Genomic DNA, 19,310 nt, shown 5'->3' on the forward strand with positions numbered 1-19,310 from the left:
AAAATAAGAAAAATGTAAACAAGTAAATATTTTCCAGTTATTAGCTAAAATATTTGAAGTAATTTAATGACATGAGAAATCATTCATAATATAATTTCAAGCAAAAATCAAACAAAATACAAAATTAAGATGGTAACTTCCCAGCTTTTTAAAATCTAAAAATAATACATGAGAAATAGTGAAGAAAACATATCAAAATGATTACAAATAACAGATTCCAAGTAGTGCAATTTCCTTTTTGACTTCTTCCTAAGTTTTACAAAGTTTCCATTAAACTTGTAGTCATTTAATTAAATAATAAGTTCTGGCAGAACTGAAACATAGCAATATAGTAAATTAATGAAGTCTATACTTTGGGATATCACAAAATTTGTTTTCTACTATTTTAGTAAGAAATTTTAATAGGACATTTAAATTCTGATGCTTTCACACTAGTAGCTTTAAGTATTCTGTCTGTGTAAACTATGGTATCAAGATTCCTTTCCAGAACTAAAAGGAAAATACATATACAATTAGCTGAAGAAATGCATGTGCTTATGAATTTTCTAATGTCACTGAGGCAAAGAAACAAAATAAAATTAGAGCACTTTATGCTTACCGCTTAAGTGAGCAAAATGACACCAAAATTCACCTAGAATTAACCTTTGATTCATTAAAGGGGTGGGGGGAGGAAGGGAATAAAAAGGGAGGGAGGGTAGCAGGAGACAAGGGTTCTCAATCAAGAAAACTGTCTTAACTGCTTCTGAAGCAACACTATAGACATCAGCTTTTAACATAAAACAAAGGAGTCTTGTTATAGTGTTCTATAAAATATTTCCAAACAGCCCTGAATTTCTTTTGTATAGCTATGAGATAGATTATAAATGTGATTTTTAAAGTAACCTTAACATGTTAATACAGAGAAAATAATGAGGATATAGAAACAAAAGTTTCAAAAGGAAAACTTTCAGACTTTCAGAAAAAAAAGTTATTAATTTCTAACTGTAGTAATAATATTAGAAACAGATGTCTATCTACTTTCAAATCCAAACTGGATCATGGTTTACACAGTTTAATAAAACTTTAATTAAGGTTCTGCAATAGTGTAAACTGATCATGTCATGCAACTAAACACTTGCTGAATATTAACATCTCTTCAAGCTCCACTAACGCTAAACTTAACCAGACTTTTCATAATGCATCCAAGGGGAAAATGTCATTCAAATTAATAAAAACATAATTCATCCTCTTATTTCATTATATAAACTTTTTTTTAGAAGCAAGCATTTGAAATAGAAATGGAAGGATCCCAAACTGAATAAAAAGGGGAGGAAATAACGCTGTTTCTAAGAACTTCTTGTTTCTAACTAGGGAGTTAACATTTTAATATGAATATCAGTGACCTCGAACTTTTGCATTTGGAAACATGTTATAAACAATTTTCTCATTAAAATTGATCAATTAGATTTCTAAATTTTCTTCATTCTATTTTAGTAGAACAGTCTTAATATAGATACCTAATAAAGTAGGCTGAATACCCATGCCACTTAAAGATATTTAAAAAAAAGGACAAGAGTGAACATTTACTAAACAATTATTGTATAAGGCAGAGTTCTAGGTACTTCATTTAATTTCCAGAACATTCTTACTAAGTAGATCCTCTTACTGTCCCCATGTACAGAGAACACTGGGACAGCTGGGATGCAAACCCAGGCCTCGGCCTCCAAATTCCAGTGTAGAGCATCTACAAATGGCTTTAGTCAAAATATAGAAGAGAATCGTTTCCTATTTTATGTCTCAGAATGCATTTTTAAAACAAATCCAACAAATGGCACTTTTCAAAAATCCTAAGCCTCCTCGCATATTCTCAAAGTGAAAATTTTCACAATGACAAGGAAATACAGGTTAGAACCATACAAAATAGGGAAGTCAATCAACACTGACCAAGCACCTTTTGGGTGTTATATCCATATTGTGAAATATGTACAAAAACAGAGAAACAGAAGACAGCTCCTGGCATTCAATACAGCTAAAATGGTAAAGATGCTGATTACACTAACAATTCAAGAAACCAGTAATTACAAACTGATACAATGCAGAGTACATAAGAATAGAAGAGGGTTGGGGCCAAGGAAAGGAAGACACGGGTCTAGTGAAATGGGATTAATAGAATATTTTCTGAAAGTGAACTATGAATTAGATCTCAAAAGAAGTGAAAAGAATAAGTAAAAAGAATAGTATCTATATGAAAAGTTCATAAATGAAATGATATATCTTGGGCATAAAGGTAATCAGATTATCTTTTTCATTTTTTCAATCCGACTTCCAAAAAAGGAGTCCATATGAAGGGGCAACTGGCCTTACTATTTTACAGTCTTCCTCATTTCTGATTCATGAGTTTTAGTATCATGAACACTAATACATCCACTATGGCCAAGAACATTTTCAGCATTTCTTAAGAACTTCAACTTTTTCCTTGCCTTGTTTCCCTTACTCAAAAGAGCAAACAATTTATGTGAAACAAGCAACCCCATAGTTTTCAGTGGAGGCTTCCTACTTTATGTTAACAGCAAATGGTCCAGGATGAATTTTTAGGGACATCGATGATTTGTTTGTTTTTTCTATTTTACTTAGCTTAGTAAAAGTACAATTTTACTTGACTAAGTACAATCTTCCTGTTAGCCTAGATTCTTTTAACACATATTGACATCCTACAAAGAAAGTTTGTTATGGATAATCTAGAAAATACCACTGAAATCTTCACACACAAAAACAGTAGAGTTGACTGCTGTATGAAAATATAGTCCTTAAAGGAAATTACTAATCAACTTGAAAATAATAATATATCAGGTATCCTGGACATTTTAAAGGCATTTGAACATTAAACCAATCCTAGAGCAATATGAAAAAATATTTAAGGAAAAGATACAATGGGCATTACTTTCTCATACAAAGAACTAGTTTAACTGTACAACATTTCAAACTAGTTTAGTCTTTGCTTTTACATTAAAAAGAGTTTTAAAAAAGAATACTTAAGATGCGGAGTCGTAGAAATAAAGGTAACCAATAAGGCACACAGAAAGCTGTTCTTATTAATTAGTGAAAGTTACAATCACAAAAACTATTTTATCATATTGCTGGCATGCTCTACATATTTTATGTATAGTAAAATTAGCCATTAGAATCCAACACAAACATAAAACTGAATCTGACTTCTCAACAAAAATGTTTTCAACAACTGCCTTAAGTTCTTAGAAAATACTTCCAAGAAAGTATGGTATTGACCTAAGCATAATTACTTCCTACTAACCAAAATTATTTGCAACCCCCAAATAAAAGGTTTCTTTATAAAAGCATGTAAAATGGTACATAGTATAATTATATGAATTTTAAGTATCAGTGTCTCATGTAAAGAATTATAAAATCTCAGAGGTGATAGGTTTGGGACTTAATTTATAAATATTCTTTGTCTCCAAAATTCCAAAAAACACCTGAGGGAAAAAAAAATGCAAACATGAAACACTTATGGTGTCTTGCTCTCAAGAAACCATAGCTATACTACAATCTTTAACTATGATAGGATTGGCTAACTTGGGTTACTGAATCATAGCATTTCAGAGCCAGAAAGACCTTAGAGAACTTAGCCAATCTTTTATTTAAGTGATCAGTCTGAGATTCCAAAACTAATTATGGCCTTTCCTGCTTCCCAATCATTGTTCTCCTCAATGTACTCCTTGCCTCCCTCCTCTGAAAAACAGAACAGATGTAAAATGCTAAAATAAGAACAATGAATGTATTGAAACATATTACTCTATCTCATTCATTACTGTGATGAGAAATTGCTAAACAAGAATTATTTGACCTGAGAAATGAGAACACAAAGAAGATCTGAATTATATAAGATTATGAAAGTTAAAGTAAAAAATAATCAACTAGTCCTTCCTTATTATACGGTTTCATAATAAAATTATGAAGGGGTCATTCAGTGATTTAAATGGCAGGTAAAATGAGAACAAACAAAAGGAAATACCCTTGACATGCATAACAAGCCTACAGTATAGGTTGCAGAACAGAGGTCGCATCGTTAAATACAGTAACATGATTTTAAAATAATTTGGATCGTTAGTGAAACAAATATCCGATTATTTATGTTGAACATAAACACAATTTTCCATAATGGAAAAATTGTATTTTGGAATATAAGAAGTCACTAAGGAAGCTTTATATTTGTTATAAATTATACTATAGCTTAGTATGTTTTTGTGATATTTATACATGCTTGCAAAATCAAATGATCATCACTGGACTAGCAAAACGTGTTGATTTAACACATATGTAATATTTTAATGTTAAGTTTTTTTCATTTACCATTTTGCTTTTAATGCCTAAACCTATTTTAAACTTTGCTTTCCTCATAGCACTTTAGCTCCCTGTAAAATGCATATTTAATCTGGTTATTTTGAAAACTAAAGATTTCTTTTTTAATTTAATAATTCTGCCTCGGCTAAACTCTATGGCCACAGCCAATAGACCCCATTGCATTTTGCTCTGAAAACAAACAAACAAAAACAAAAACAAAAAAACAGTGTTATGCTTAAAACAACAAAAAAAGAGGTTTTATAACTCCTTCTAGAAAGACGTGTGAGAGGATATAAAGCAAGCTGTCTGACAGGCAGACAACGCCGCTTTAGGCGGGTTGCAAACCAGCTTGAAGAACAGCAGCAGCGATTTCATTTCACCCTAGCATCTTCGACAAATCAAAATACGGGAGATAAAATTTAGGTAATATATCTATTATAGATGATGATCTAAAGTCCATTTAAATATTAGAAAAACATGATTTACAAGAGGTTCAAAATTAAACTCTCCTTGAAGATTTAAACTATGTTTTTAATTCGTACCTTTTGGTCCCTTCCGACAACTGAACTTTTGTGAAGCCCCACAATTGAATGTTTACTGTTAGATATGGTACTTCCTTCAAAATAATTGTTTACATTTAAAAATGTCATTTCAGATAAATTGATCAATTTTAAATGATCTATTTTTTTTATCATTTGCATCTCTGTATTCTTAGCAAATTACCTGATCTATTTGATTTCCCAAATTCACTAAAATGCCACTACATTTAACCCATGTTAAATGCCCCTCAGTTAGCTAACTATCTATTTCTTTCTCTCATGCACACAAAAAAATGTGGATCAAAGAGAAGTCAATTTTAGTACAGATGTGGTAACTTTGCTCTACAAAAACAGTGCCAGTACTTTCTGTATAGATATGATCCATAACTGAAGGGGGCGGAGGGAGGCAGAGATTATACCGTTTAAGGTACAAAATATATTTTTTCAAAGTTTATAAACATTTTCTCTATCCATCTCTCTTCTCGAAATATGATCAATAAGCCAAGTCTCTATCTTGAACACTATTTAATAATCAACCTTTCTCTATGTTCTTCCAGCACCTTTCACACACAATTACCATCCCATACAGTTGTTATGTACAGGTCTCTTCCATCCCTTGGGAATCTTTCCAAACTCATGGACCAAAATGATAAATGGCTGAGTACTGGTCATCTCTGTGTCATCAATAATTAACACAAAATCTGGCTCTAATAAGGCCTCTATCCTTTAAACATGGATTTAAAATCAGATGGTCCTATATTAGAACCCTGGACTACCACCTGCTGAATCTCATTGTGCCTTAAGTTCCTTCAAAAGTAAAATGGATGACAATCACTACTGTCTTAAATGAGATGGGCTTATTCAGCACATGTATTGGAACCTAAGAAAGAGTCAAACATGGCAACCTTTTTTGCTTGCTTATATAATTTAACCATCCACATTAATGCTAACTTTCACCTTTTTTATCCACAGCCTTTCATATTTCTCCAATTTAGTGTTATAATTATTTTTTAGAAATTTGGCAAATTTGTGAGGTCTATATATGCTAACGCATAAGGTCACTGAAGAATTCAGGTAATGGCGGGGGAACTAGCTTTGATTTTTTCAGGGGTAATCATGTGTTGGCAAATTAAAAGCTGAGTGGACCTCAAGGGAGAAACCAATGGATATAATCCACCCCATTTTTTAAAAAAGCCCTTGACAAGGTACTACCACAAAAGTTATTAAAAAGAACTGAGTCACCATAGGATTAGGTTAACTTTTACTGGAGAAACAAAGAATACAGTGAAAAAAGGCATTACTTTGGCAGGAAAACTATAAATAGCGAAGGTGCTGGAAGTGGTCTTATTTAACATCTTTATAAATGATGTAGAAGAAGAAATGTAAATTAAATTTTCCAGGTCTGCAAGATACTAAGTTTTTCCAGTACGTGTAATGCCAAGACAGTGGGATAACCTACAAGATTTCCAAAATTTTATGAGTTACTAGGGGGACATCAAATAAGATTCAAAGTGGAAAACTATGGGGTTATGCATGTAGGGGAGGAAATATACAGACTGTACTTCTCAGGATAATGAGCCTTAGTTACAACAGCAAGGAGCTTGAAAGTCACTGCACTGATGTGTTCCCATGGCCAACAAAGCTAACAATGACACCAACATTGCCCAAGAACAAAACACACGATTCTCATCCTACTTAAAACCACAGTTCTTCTTTACTTATAATAAATACGTGCGGTGCTAATCTAACACAGCCTAGCCCTCCAAAAATATCCACTGCTGAATGAAAAAAAAACTATAATTCAAAAAAGATTTAGAAACTGAGGAAAATCAAAACTAATAAAAATATAAATAAAAATAAATGATCAAGTGGACCACAGGACCTATGAAGAAAAACAAGAAAAATCAGCAATCTTTAAGCCTATAAAAGTGAAGGCAACAAGGAAACATTGGAGATGTTAAGACTCATAGCCTCTATACGACAATGGAAAGCATGGACGAGACAAACGTAGAGCTAACGAATGGCTGCTATACTTCAACTAGAACACATAATTTCATTCAGGAAGGAAATATAAAGCCAAGAAGCTAAACAATGAAATTCTAATCAGTTCCAAAAAGAGAACAGTGGTTTACATTGAAGAAAACTAAAATTCAGTAAATTTTAAAAGTGGAATCACGGAACACCAATCCTAGACTCCTTTAATATGTCCCCTGATGGCACTGCCTAAGGACAGAATAATAGACTGCATCAACCTGGCATTTCATAAATATTCTCATTGACTTATTTTGTCTTTCCTACATTTAGTTTATTTTTGCTCTGCATTTATTTTTTGATAATGCATTATGTGATTTTAAACATCTTTTCCCTTAGAGCAAGACACTTTCTCTGACACATATGGCATCAAGTTCATTCATACTGCATAAATATTTAATAATTCTATTTATAAGAAAGACATTATTTGCAAACTAAAGATGTAAAACATTATTGTTAAACTGCATTATATCTTCCAGAGTTAGGCAAGATGAGCCAAAAAAAAGGAATGTAGTCTTATGGTAAGTCAGGCTACATGCTAATAAGTTATCAGGAAAATGTTGATCAACACATAATAACAAATTTCAAACCACAATTATAAATAAATGAAATTTCAAACAAAATAGGAGTTAGAGAGTATTTAGTGAAAACTCTATATAACACGATTACAGATTTTTTATATCAAAGAGATTCTATTCAGGAATGAAAAGTGTCTAGACTGAAGTGATATGTACAATACATTTTATATACTATATGTCTGTGTCATTTTCAGCTTTATTTTAGTTGTGAAAATCTGTTTAAATGTTTAAAACATGGACATTCCATCAAAACACTTTGAGTGAAATTATGCAATTGAGTGATTATATAACAAAATGGAAAAACATCTGTTATTATCAATCTATGATAATATTAAAGTATCTTAATATTATGTCTACTGAATACCAATTATCATTCAAATTATGGTAACTTAGTCAAAATTCCAATCCATCAGAAGACGGTAAGCTAGTAAGGATGCTGGAAGTATCCTAGAGGTTCAGGCTCATAGAATGAGCATGTTTTAACCTCCTCTGGCTCAGTAAAAGTAGTGAGAGGAAAAGGTGTTTATAAATCTAGCATAAAAGTGAGACAGAAAAAGAGAAGGAAGAAGGGAAAGGGGAGGAGATAGTTAGAGGAGAGTAAAAGAGAATGCAGTGAACATTCATGTATTCACAGTATTGAGGAGAAAACAGCCCAATTTTAACTTTCAGATTGTGGCAGGTACCACCAAGAATTTTTAAAAAGCTAAATATGTTTCAAATATCTTTAAGCTGCTAAATATGGAGTATTCAAAAAATAAAAGCATTATGTTATAGTCCTTGTACCAAGCATATAAAATAATGTCCCTATGCTGTTGATTATAAAGGATAAATTTTATAGCTAAAAAACTTGAAAATTGAGTTTTTGTAATCAATTTTCAATTTCTTCATGGCTCTGTAAAACAACAGATTACAGCATAAGAGAGAATGCAGAAAATATAGTGTGAAAAATCTTTGATGCTTCTTAAATACAGACTGCTCCCAGGCAATAGATTTACAAGAAGTTTTGGATTATCTGCTGTTTTTACAAATAACAACTTCAACTTTTATCAGGAAAGGTGTCAAAACTTAAATCCTACAAAACGTTTTTTGGAAGAAGTTAACTTATATATGACTGTTTTATCTCAGCCTCAACACAGTCTATAGAATGCTACAGAATTAAGTTATAGAATTAAGAATTTCTTATAACATCTATATATAAGGAGGAAGCATACATTATTTCATAAATATGCATAATTATGGGGTAGGAAATGCCTAATTTGCCTACAAAAAAATGCAAGTGTTTGATGACTAAAGCAAGGAGTGAATCAGGTCCATTGAGAATTACTAAGAAAAACATAATCAAACATAAATGCCACAGAATACAAAGATCATTTTCCAAATTGGTTCCAGAACCAGCTCCTAGGTAAATTTCCATGAAAAGCTAATGTAATTCAATTAAACAGTGTAGCATGGTTTTCCTCTTCAGAAAGAGCTTAAATATTTTCATTTGCTACAGATGTTAAAGATAAGTGTTTTAAAGAATAATTAATTTAATCTCAAGTGAGATAGATTCAAAATTGTTGAGGACTTTTGAATGGAAAAGGACTTACTGAGTAGATATATTCTAATCACTACAGCATCCATCCTTTATGAAGTACAAAGAGTAAAACTTATGACAATTAGTATTTCTGAAGTTCTTATGTACTGCCATATAAATACAATATTATTTCTATTCAAAATTATAGGACAAAATAAAATACTTAGAGACAATGTTTGTCTTCCATATCAGTATATTATTAGGACCCTACCTCCACACACACACTCTCTCTCTCTTTCACACACACACACACACACACACACACACACACACACACACACAAAACAGATTTATTATTTAAAAATTAAATAGTTATATTTATTTTGGAATAATTCAGGTTTCCCTGAATAACATTTCCTAGTTAATCTCAACATTATATAAGTTCACTCACAGTCATCCAGGGTGAGTAAGTAACGCCTCCAAACCCGCCTGGTCATGGATTCCTGTGCGTCCATCTGGCTGCTGGCTAGAACACTGGAATGACTCATAAAAATGAAGCAACCTGAGGTCACCTACTCCAGGTCTTTTAAACAGAATTGCCAACTGCTTACCAGGTGGTTCCAATTTCCGAGAATACTTAAAATAAGAGAGAAACTCATTCTAGATACACCATTTTATTTTCATATTGTCTCTGGCCACAGGATTTGGTAAGTAAGGAAGGAAGCTCCTTTGAAATGTAGATTACCAATCATCTGAAGGCCAGAAATCACTGCATGTCTTGGACTGAGAATATTATATAAATAAAGTCAATGGAAAAAGAAAGGCAGGACACAAAACTATATTATATTATGTTCCCAATTCTATAAAGAAAAAAGGACCCAAAATGTTAATAGTGGCTATTTCTTTGTGTTAGAAGAGCAATTTTTATTTTATTCGTTACAGTTCCCTATACTTCTCAGGTTTACTTCAATGAATATGCACTCTTAATTATTAGAAAAAATAACAATAAGTAGATTTTTAAAAATGTTATACACTGTAAACCTTGAGTTCAACTATTCTCAGAAGATACATCTGTAACAGCAGAAATTCTTCCTCTGAGTAATGAAAAAAAAATTCACTTTACTTCTAAAATGAAAAAGAGGGAGGAAATTTAGAAAAAAAAGAAAGCTGTGTTTGGTTCCTATTCTCGGATTAGGGTGATAAGTAGAAGAACAAATGCTGACAATAAGAATGGTCCCTTTCTTTAAGGAGACAATACACTGGTTAAATGTTTATTCAATTATTTGTATTCAAATATTTGTATTATTTTCCCAAAGTGTGTTCTGAGGCACATTAGTCCAGTGATATATGCATGGAAAATTAGGAGGGTCAAAAACCCCTTTTTAGGATTGTCACAATGCACATCAGAGGAAGCTTGCAGTTTTAAAATACAAGAAATTCCAAGATTTATTTGATCATTTATTTACTTATCAATGCTTCTATGGTATTTACTATGTGCCTGGCATTGTTCTAAACACTTTACAAATATACACTATTCTAATCCTCAAACAAGCCTGTAATCACTATTATTGTCATCCCCATTTTACGGATGATGAAGCTGAGACACAGAAGTGTCAGTAACTTGGCCAAGGTCACACAACTAACAAATGATAGAGCCAAGATTCAGAGCCAAGCCAACTCCAGAGTCTGCGCAGTTAACCAGTAGGCTATGGGGCCACCCACAGAATCTTCCTTGGGCTGGCTACACACCTGACACTCCACAAAACCACTGTTCTGTGGAATACGTTGGGAAAACAAATGCAATCAAGTAAAACATACTGTTATATGTAAATTGCTTATCTGAATTAGTAAAATAGCTCATACTACTTCAAACTCCAATTTTTCACTTAATATATGAGACAAAAAAAACTAGCAATGGTATTAGGCCTAAAAATATCTTGAAAGTGATTACTAAACAAGAGAAGTTTGTTTAAATTATTTTCCCTTTCTGCTATCATTTAATTAATATTATCAGACATTGCAATCTAAAGGAGTTTGGGTGAAATAAAAATCTGCATGACTTAAGCCATTTATATACTCTAAAGTTCCAAGTATCTCATAATTTTCAAAGATTATATGTGTGGTAGAATTATTGATCATTTTTGTTTTCTTATTCATGCCTATCTAACTTTTTAAAAATCCTAAAAATTATAACCCAGTAGGAAGACAGGGAAGCTTGTGATTTTATATTAAATTATTATACATTAAATATTATGTTTTAAAATGAATAGATTGATATAGAATGGTGTTGTCAATGTAAGGTTAAGTAAACACCGTTGCCTTTCAGCTGCTTGTGATCTCAAGCAAATGCTACTCCTTTCTATTACTCCCTACCATGGTGCCTGGTCCTAATTAGTCTACAAATATGCACTGGATTAATGAATGATTGAAAGAATGAATGAGACAACCAAATTACATATGTAGAAGGTATACAGGCTATCAAGTAAGAAGTCGAAACCAATAAACTGGTTGACAGAAAAGTATTTATACAATAACAACGTAGATTTTCCACACCATTGCGCATAGGCAGAAGCATAAAATTTGAAGTGGAAAGTAGATGCCCAGTAGATTGATAGATGCTCTTATCAATCCAATAGGTTTCCAAAAAAGAGGAGACTTTTCAGAAGCTGAATCAACAGAAAATGGGTCCTTAACTGTTACCGCATCTGGTAAGAAGAGGAGGAGGAATGTAAAAGAACCTGAATGGTAGTGGAGTAAATAAGGGAAGTAAAAGCAGAGCAGCTGTTCCAGAGATTACTGGACTCTGAAAGGACAGAATAATATAGAGAAGGCTACCTGAAGAGAGCAGTGACTTTCTGTGAGGGACACAGGCAGCCTAAGTTGATCTAGCAGAGAAGGAGCCAAGAGAATAAATACCCTCTCTCCAATCTCCCTCTAATCCCTGCTGGGGCTCCCCAATGCCCTAAGCCATCTGGAAACCAGAGCTGTTCACCCAGGTGTTCTCGTGGGCAGACAGCATGACGTAGAAGTGGATCTGGAGAGGCAAACAGCGGATGCCTGACATAGAAGATAATGAGAACGACGCATGAGGTTTTAGCAAAATCAAGTTAGACAGGAAGAGAAGACGTCCACATACAGAAGGGACTCCTTTTCTGTTTTGTTTTGGTTTTTGTTTGTTTGTTTGTTTTGTTTTGGTAATACATTTTTATTAGTTTCAGGTATACAACACAATAGTTAGGGTGAAAAAGTAAGGAAATGCAGAAAGGATTCTTGAATAACTGAAAAAGCTCTCAAGAAATAGTGAAAGATAATTGCTAAATACATAAAAATGTGATGTCAGTAGTTTGCAATACATTGAAGTAGAGCGCTACATTCTGCAACAAGAGGAATGAGGGGATGCTCCCCCACTCTGTGTAGCATTATGACTAAATGTTTATTGGACAATAGCAGAATAGTGGCTTGTTTCCAGAAAAAGAACTGATAATAATTTAGCACTTTTTGTAGATGGTTGTAAAGTGTATTACTTAGATAAAACTCACTGATTTCTATCAAAACACTAATTTAGACAAAGGCATCATCATTACAGACTTCCTTGGAATCATTTTAGATTCATAAATCAACAAATTTAACTAGTGACAGATGTGTCTGTACTTGTTTAAGTCCATATCTATCTAACTGCTATGAAAATGACTAAAATGTTTATCTCAAGACAGCCAGGCAAGAAATGTTATAAAGAGATATATTGGATTGTATCTTTTTTTTCCCTGTAGCCAGTAAGTAAATATGACCATCAGAAAAATCATTTGTAAACTTGCGACTTAATATCTTCTAAAGCTGAAGGCACATGGAGCCATATAGTGGTTGATAGACAGGAAAAATAAAGTCAGCTGAATGAAAACTATGGGTCTCTAGCAGACTGCATCCAACAGCATTCCACAAATATTTACTGAATGTCTACTGTATACTAGCTCTTTGCAAGGGGTTAGGGTACAACGATGGGTGAGTTCCAGATCTAACAACGTGAACTTTACAGTGGAGTCTTTCAAGAAGCTTGCAACATTTCAAAGCTGAGGGGTACAGAAAAATGACACTCAAACCTGATTAGAGAATTCTAACTTGCTTCCTTTCCCTTGTAACCAGAATGCAAATTTTATGTGACATCTGGGAACTATGAGGTGCTGAGGTCTGAAATTTAAAAGTAAAAGCAACTGTTGAAGCAGAGAATTGCTGTAATGTAGATCAAGGCGAGAGAGAGAGAGAGAGAGAGAGAGAGAGAGAGAGAGAGAGAGAGAGAGAGAGAGAGAGAGAAGAGAAGAGAAGAGAAGAGAAGAGAAGAGAAGAGAAGAGAAGAGAAGAGAAGAGAAGAGGAGCGGGAGGGAGGGCTTTTTGCTTTTTCTTTTTCGCTTTTCTGTCTTTCCTTAGGGCTTCTCTCCCTCCTTCCCCCCCCCCTCCCCTCCCTCCTTGCCTTCTTCCTTCCTCCTGTCCTCCGTCCTTCCTTCTCCGAGTCCAGGTCTTCCCTACCCTTCAGAAAGAAAGGAAGAGGGCAAAAAAGCCTAATTCAACTCAGTGACTTACTCTGTGATAAGAACAGTGTCTGATCCATCCCTCCAGGTTCCACCCGTGGTGAAACCACGGAACTCTCAACCAGATCCTTCCCACATTATCTTCAGACATTGTTGCTCATACTGCAGACAGACATGTTAAGTAAGATTTAAAATCCTCCAGGGTAGGGTCAGATGCACTTTGGATAAAATGCATACTTTGTAAGGGCCTGGCCATCTCGCTGACCTCATTCCTACCATTTCCCCCAACTGCCTGAGTCTAACCACACAGGCCAGCGTGCGCCCAGCTTGCTGCTGCTTTAGAGACGGCCTTCATGTTCCCTCTGCCAGGACATTCTCCCAGATCTTCACTGAGCTGGCTTTTTCTTGTTGTTCAGGGATGCCCTTGGAGAGGCCTTCCTTGACCACTGCATAGAAAGTAGCCCAGTCACTCACTGTCCTATCACCCTGTCTTATTTTTCTCATGACAACTTCACTATTGAAAATAATCTTACTCATGTACTTGTTTACAGTTCATTGCATTTCCACTCTCTAGAGTGCAAGTTCAATGACAGCAAGGACCTTGTGTCTCAGATGGCTGCAATGTCCTCGAAGTGTATAATAATGCCAGGCAGAGAATAGGCACTCAAACATTTAAACAAAAATGAATGTAATTAAGATAACTAGCATCTAAATGGATATTATAAAAGTCTGAAAATGGATTACTGTCTGATGTAAATCATGTTATCTTTTTTCTTAATACTATAGATGAGCTTAAAAAATATTCAGAAGTGTCATTAAATGTCCCTCTTGTCCACCCCTAAACCTTCATTTATTTCTCTCAATTCTATTCCTGAAAAGTTTTATTATTCTTCAATTTTAATCATTTATTCTATGTGAATGACTGTTAAATCCATATTTCTAGCCCTGGCCCCTCCTTCCCCTGAATTCCAGCCTGCCTCTCTATATGGCAATAACTTCTACTTCAGTTTCTGCCATTATGTCAATTTTAGCATATGGAAACCTGAAATGAGTATCTCTCAGGCAAAATCTCCTTTTATCCTTAATACTTTTATCAACCACCCTCCAGATCCCCAGATTTAAGAGCTAGAAATTATCTTGATTATGAAATTCAAGAGCTAGAAGATCGGAAAACATCGAGTGAAGTAGTCTCCAAGACTTTTTCAACTGTTAGCCTTTTTTGAAACAAAAGCTCACAGAGAAGTCAGATATGTGAAACAGATGGATTTGCAGTTGTTTTGGGACTTAAACTGGTGGTCCCTAAAGAAAAACTTCAAAAAGAGCCCCTAATCTGGTCCAAACTTTGTTTCCTCTCCACCCCCCTTCAATACACTCACAAAAAGTTGTAGAGGAGAAAATTTAAGAGAGCTTAAGTCATTTTTGCAGGTAGAAATATTCTTCCCAAGATGACTCAGCACTCAAAACACTGCTTAGCACATAAAAGCACCTTAGAAGTCAATGTTCTGAAAGACAAACATTGCCTCCATGCTTATGTATGACAAATGCTTATCAGTTATTGCAAATTGATAAATGTCATGCAAGACTGTTATTGGCTGGCATGAGAAGAAATCGTCAGTGTTTAGACAATTGTTACCATCTAATAATAGGTTTAGCCTCTTCTAATGAAAAAAAGCAAGCTGGAGTCCAGTGAAAAGAACTGTGACAGTGAAAATAGCACAAGGTCTTGGTTCCACAGTCCACGTGACTTCGCTGTCTATTTCAGAGCATGGTTTTCAGACTCTTTGAGCCTCGGCCACTTCATCTTTAATATTAATGTGTATGATGAGATGCTTCCTAAGACTCATTCATTCCTCAGTCTAAGATCAGTGATTATTGCCATGTTAATGTATTTCCCTTAAGAATTAGTATCATAAGTTAGAGACAAACTAGAAGAGAACAAATAATCTTTCAAGTATTGTTTGAGTATCATTCATATGCCAGGTACTCTGCTGGGCATCTGAAATTCAGAGAAGGAAAGAAAAGAAACACTATGTCAGCTCAATGAGAAAACAGCCCAGTGAGGAAGAGCCAAGCAAGTAATTATACAGAGGAGAAGTGAACACCAAGAGAAGTATGCTCAGCAGCCTCCCAAGAGGCAGCGATGAGGGCGCTTATGAAAATTAGGAAAGGCTTTATTAGGTTGGACTAGAAGACAACTGATTTTATATTTTAATAAATATAAGTTGAGTGCTAAGGAAGAGCGAAGAGTGCTATATGTACCAAAAGATATCACATTTTTTTAACTGCCTTATAAACAAATAATAAAATCAGCATTTGCTGTAATAAAAATAATTTATCGGGCCATCTCACACAGTTTTCAAAGTTTATGAGGAAAATATTAAGTCAATTTCCTTTTAATAAATATTATGTTAACGACTGGAACATTTTGAGGGACATATATGAACACGCCATAAGGAGAGGCAGCACGTCACTCAGGGACAATAATCTAACCAGGAATTTCAGACAACCCTGCCTGAGCTAAATGCTGTACAGCACCTGGCAGACAAGGTGGCAAAGCCCCTATAAATAGTGATGATTCACTAACATGACATAAATCAAGATTTTAACTCACCAAAAGCTAACATTTTGATTTAAAATCACAAACCAGTGCCATTAAAATTCATCAGCAGACCCTAGTATATAACTAATGAGATCATATCAACTTATATCTTGTAACTAAAAGGAAAAGGTGGTTTTCTACATGGTGATTCAGATTGGACAAATAACACACTGTATCGAGTTTTGTAGCCTTAGGCCATATTTGGCTAAAAACAAAGGTACATTATACATGACTAAAGAAAACAGTGAAAATCAGAGCAATTAATTTCTCAGCTATGTTTCCCATTAAAAAAAAAAATCACTACGATTTGCTTATAGCACCCAACCTTTTTTGCATCACACAATGATCTAAGTGTGTAATAACTTGCATATTTCATTAAGATGTAATATCCTTCAAAACATCCTTATAGTGAAAGTTTTCCAAAGAAATTATTGATCTCTGGAATGTCTCGTTTTAAAATTACTGACAAATCCTTTCCTATTTTCTTTGCAGTTAAAAATAATTCTTCTTGATCACTAGAGTGTAAAAAGTTATAGCAGTACAGATTGAATATTTTCTTAAAACAAATGTCCCAGTTGACACAGGGCATTCCCCATAATTTTCCCAAAACAATAATTAGAAGAGCTGTCACTAGGATCCAAAAAAATATGTAAGAAAACATATTAGTTGGCGTCAGTTTAGTATAGCAAATCATTTTCAAATATTTTCAAATGTTTTCTGGCGGAGTCTTTTCATTATTGGTGGAGGCTTTTGTGTTTCTTTCCAGAATTCAAGAACCTTTTCTCAGGTGGTCGTGCTTCACTCCAGATATGTTTGGTACATTCTCTTTATATGTTGGAAGCAATTAAACAACTCTCTTCTTCTGTTTTCTTTCACTGGCACCTTTGTGGCTGCTCAGTCACTGACCTCACCTTGGTGGAGAGGTGACTAAGAAAAGAGCAATTTCTAATAACTCAAGGAAGCCACAGTGTTCCCAATGTATAGAAAACAACTGAGAAGGACCCGAATCCAGCTGGAGTGGTACGGCTCATAAGAAGTATGACACCGCACCCGACAACTTCCGGAAGATCTCTTGATGTTTAAAATCCTAACACCAGCAAGGGACAGACAAAACCGAGTCCTAACAGAAACAGGGACGAGAAGACAAATGGGAGCAGAGAGCGAGAGACAGGGCAAAGGAAAGATGATGAGACAAGAAGCAGAAAGTCAGCCTCCAAATGAGAACGAAGGAGTGTGGGAGACAGCGAGGGACAAAGATAAGGCGACAGAGAGGGAGGGACACACAGAGACAGAAAGGCAAGAGAAGGGAGTAGGGAGAGAGATGCAGAGAGACAAACAGACACAGGGAGAGCAAGACAGAAGGGGTGGGGGAGAGGGAGAAAGACAGAGACTAGAGGAAGACGGACAGAAACATGAGAACGTGACAGAGCAGTAGACAGAGAGAAAGAGGCAGTAGCAGCAGACAGAGCCAAGTCTGGGACGCGCGGATCAGCCCGCTGCGCACTTTCTCCCGCTACAAGGCTGGGTCCCAGGAGGCGTCCGAGGCAGGTGGCTCCATCCTAGCTGGGCGTCTTCGGGTCCTGTCTCGGCGGGCTCCTCGCCCCCGGCCGGCGAGCTCCCTCCCATTTCCCCGATTCCCGGGCTGCGCCTCACTCTCCCTCCCGCCTCATCCCTAGGCTGGCTGTCCCGACTCCCCAACTACGGAGCACGTGTGCCGCCGGCACCCGCCTCTGCCGCCGACTCCTTGCAGCGTGGACACGAGGTCTCGGGGTCCCGGCAGAGCCTCCCGCGCACAAAGCCCAGCGGCCACCGCCTGACCCCCTCCCTTCCCCGCCGCCCCACGGCCGCGCTGCTCGCTCTTCTCCTCGCTCCTGCACGCTCGCCCCTGCCCCGAGCGAGGTCGCCGAGCCCCGCGCCCGCCCCGCGCCCACCCCGCGCCCGCTCGGCTCCCGCCCGCTCAGCGGAGCCTCCCGCACGCGGGACCGGCCCCGCCGCGCCCGCCCGCGCCTTACCCGCCACTGCGCTCCGGCGCTGGCGTCCTCGGCGCCGCAGTCCCCGCGGTCCCCGAACCGTCCCGGCGCCCGCGCAGGTCCCGCGCCAACTCCGCGCCCCGCGCCGACCGCACCGTCAACTCCTGGCCGCCGTGGTCGCTCTGCCGCCGCCGTCGCCGCCGCCGCCGCCGCCGGACTTTTTTTTCCTCTCACTCCTCAGCTGCCTCTGGAATTTTTTTTTTCACTTGCCCTCTCCAGCTCCCACTAGTGATTGGAGACTGAGAGCCAAGTACTTAGCGGAGGGATTACACTTCTCTCGATGCACTTGGAGCTGCCCCAGCGGCGCTGCCTGTGTTGAGGAAGGGCGCGCGGACCTGGGGAGCCACGCGACATCTCTCCCTTCCCCAGCCCTGGATGGAGGGTGAACTTCCAAAATGTAGTCCGCCTCTCAGGGCATCATTTCCATTTCTATCATAGATGCTTTCTTACTCATGTATGTGTAAGGAAGCGTTTCAAAAACTAAAAAAAATAAAACCTGAAAGAACAAAGGTCCATGGAATTAAAAGCACTTTGAGAGCTGGGTGTCCCAAAGATGATCTAGTACAGTGGATTTAAATTTTCAGGGTCATTGACACTTGAGAAGTTAGTAAGACGTTGACAAACCTCGTAAAATACACACACACACACACACACACACACACACACACACACACACAATCAAATTATGCCTGCAGGTCTAGACGGGAGTTTAGGAACCCAGAAGCATACATACAATTGGGCCTTCGAAGAAAATGAAATATTTCCTTTCTTCAAATAATTTGAAACCGTTAAAAACAAGCAAACAAAAACTAACAAAAACGCTTCCATTTGTATTTGACGAAATTCTACAATTAGTAGTGTTTGTTTTGGAAAAGTATGTAACGTCTTTACTTTGTGGTCCCCTTGCTAAATCTTTAAGTGTTGAAACATTTTCTAAGCAAAAGTGAATAAAATGAAGCTAGTCTACAGTCTTTCGGGAGACTTCAGGAGAATAGTTAACCTTTTAAAATCAGCCATTTTGCCAACTCTATCTCCCAGGGAGATATCTAATGACTCCCCAATTTTTTTTTTCCTCCCAATGCTTTTCAGCTACTTATCCCCCAAATTAATTTCCTCCTTTTGTAAAATGTTTCCAATCGTCCAAATATATTGACGG

The 19,310-nt window shown here is 36.4% G+C and overlaps 1 protein-coding gene across 1 annotated transcript in view; it reads right to left on the reverse strand.

Annotated features, from left to right (window-relative positions):
- Positions 1-18,276, reverse strand: part of BMPR1B (bone morphogenetic protein receptor type 1B) — a 326,532-nt gene extending 308,256 nt beyond the window's left edge. Inside the window, exon 1 of the mRNA XM_036227685.1 lies at positions 18,137-18,276. The gene's annotated coding sequence lies outside the window, so the exon portion shown is untranslated. The remainder of the gene's footprint in view (positions 1-18,136) is intronic.
- Between the last annotated feature and the right edge of the window lie 1,034 nt (positions 18,277-19,310).

This window comes from Rousettus aegyptiacus, unplaced genomic scaffold, assembly GCF_014176215.1.
Source record: "Rousettus aegyptiacus isolate mRouAeg1 unplaced genomic scaffold, mRouAeg1.p scaffold_m13_p_10, whole genome shotgun sequence".
NCBI classification, from domain to species: Eukaryota; Metazoa; Chordata; class Mammalia; order Chiroptera; family Pteropodidae; genus Rousettus; species Rousettus aegyptiacus.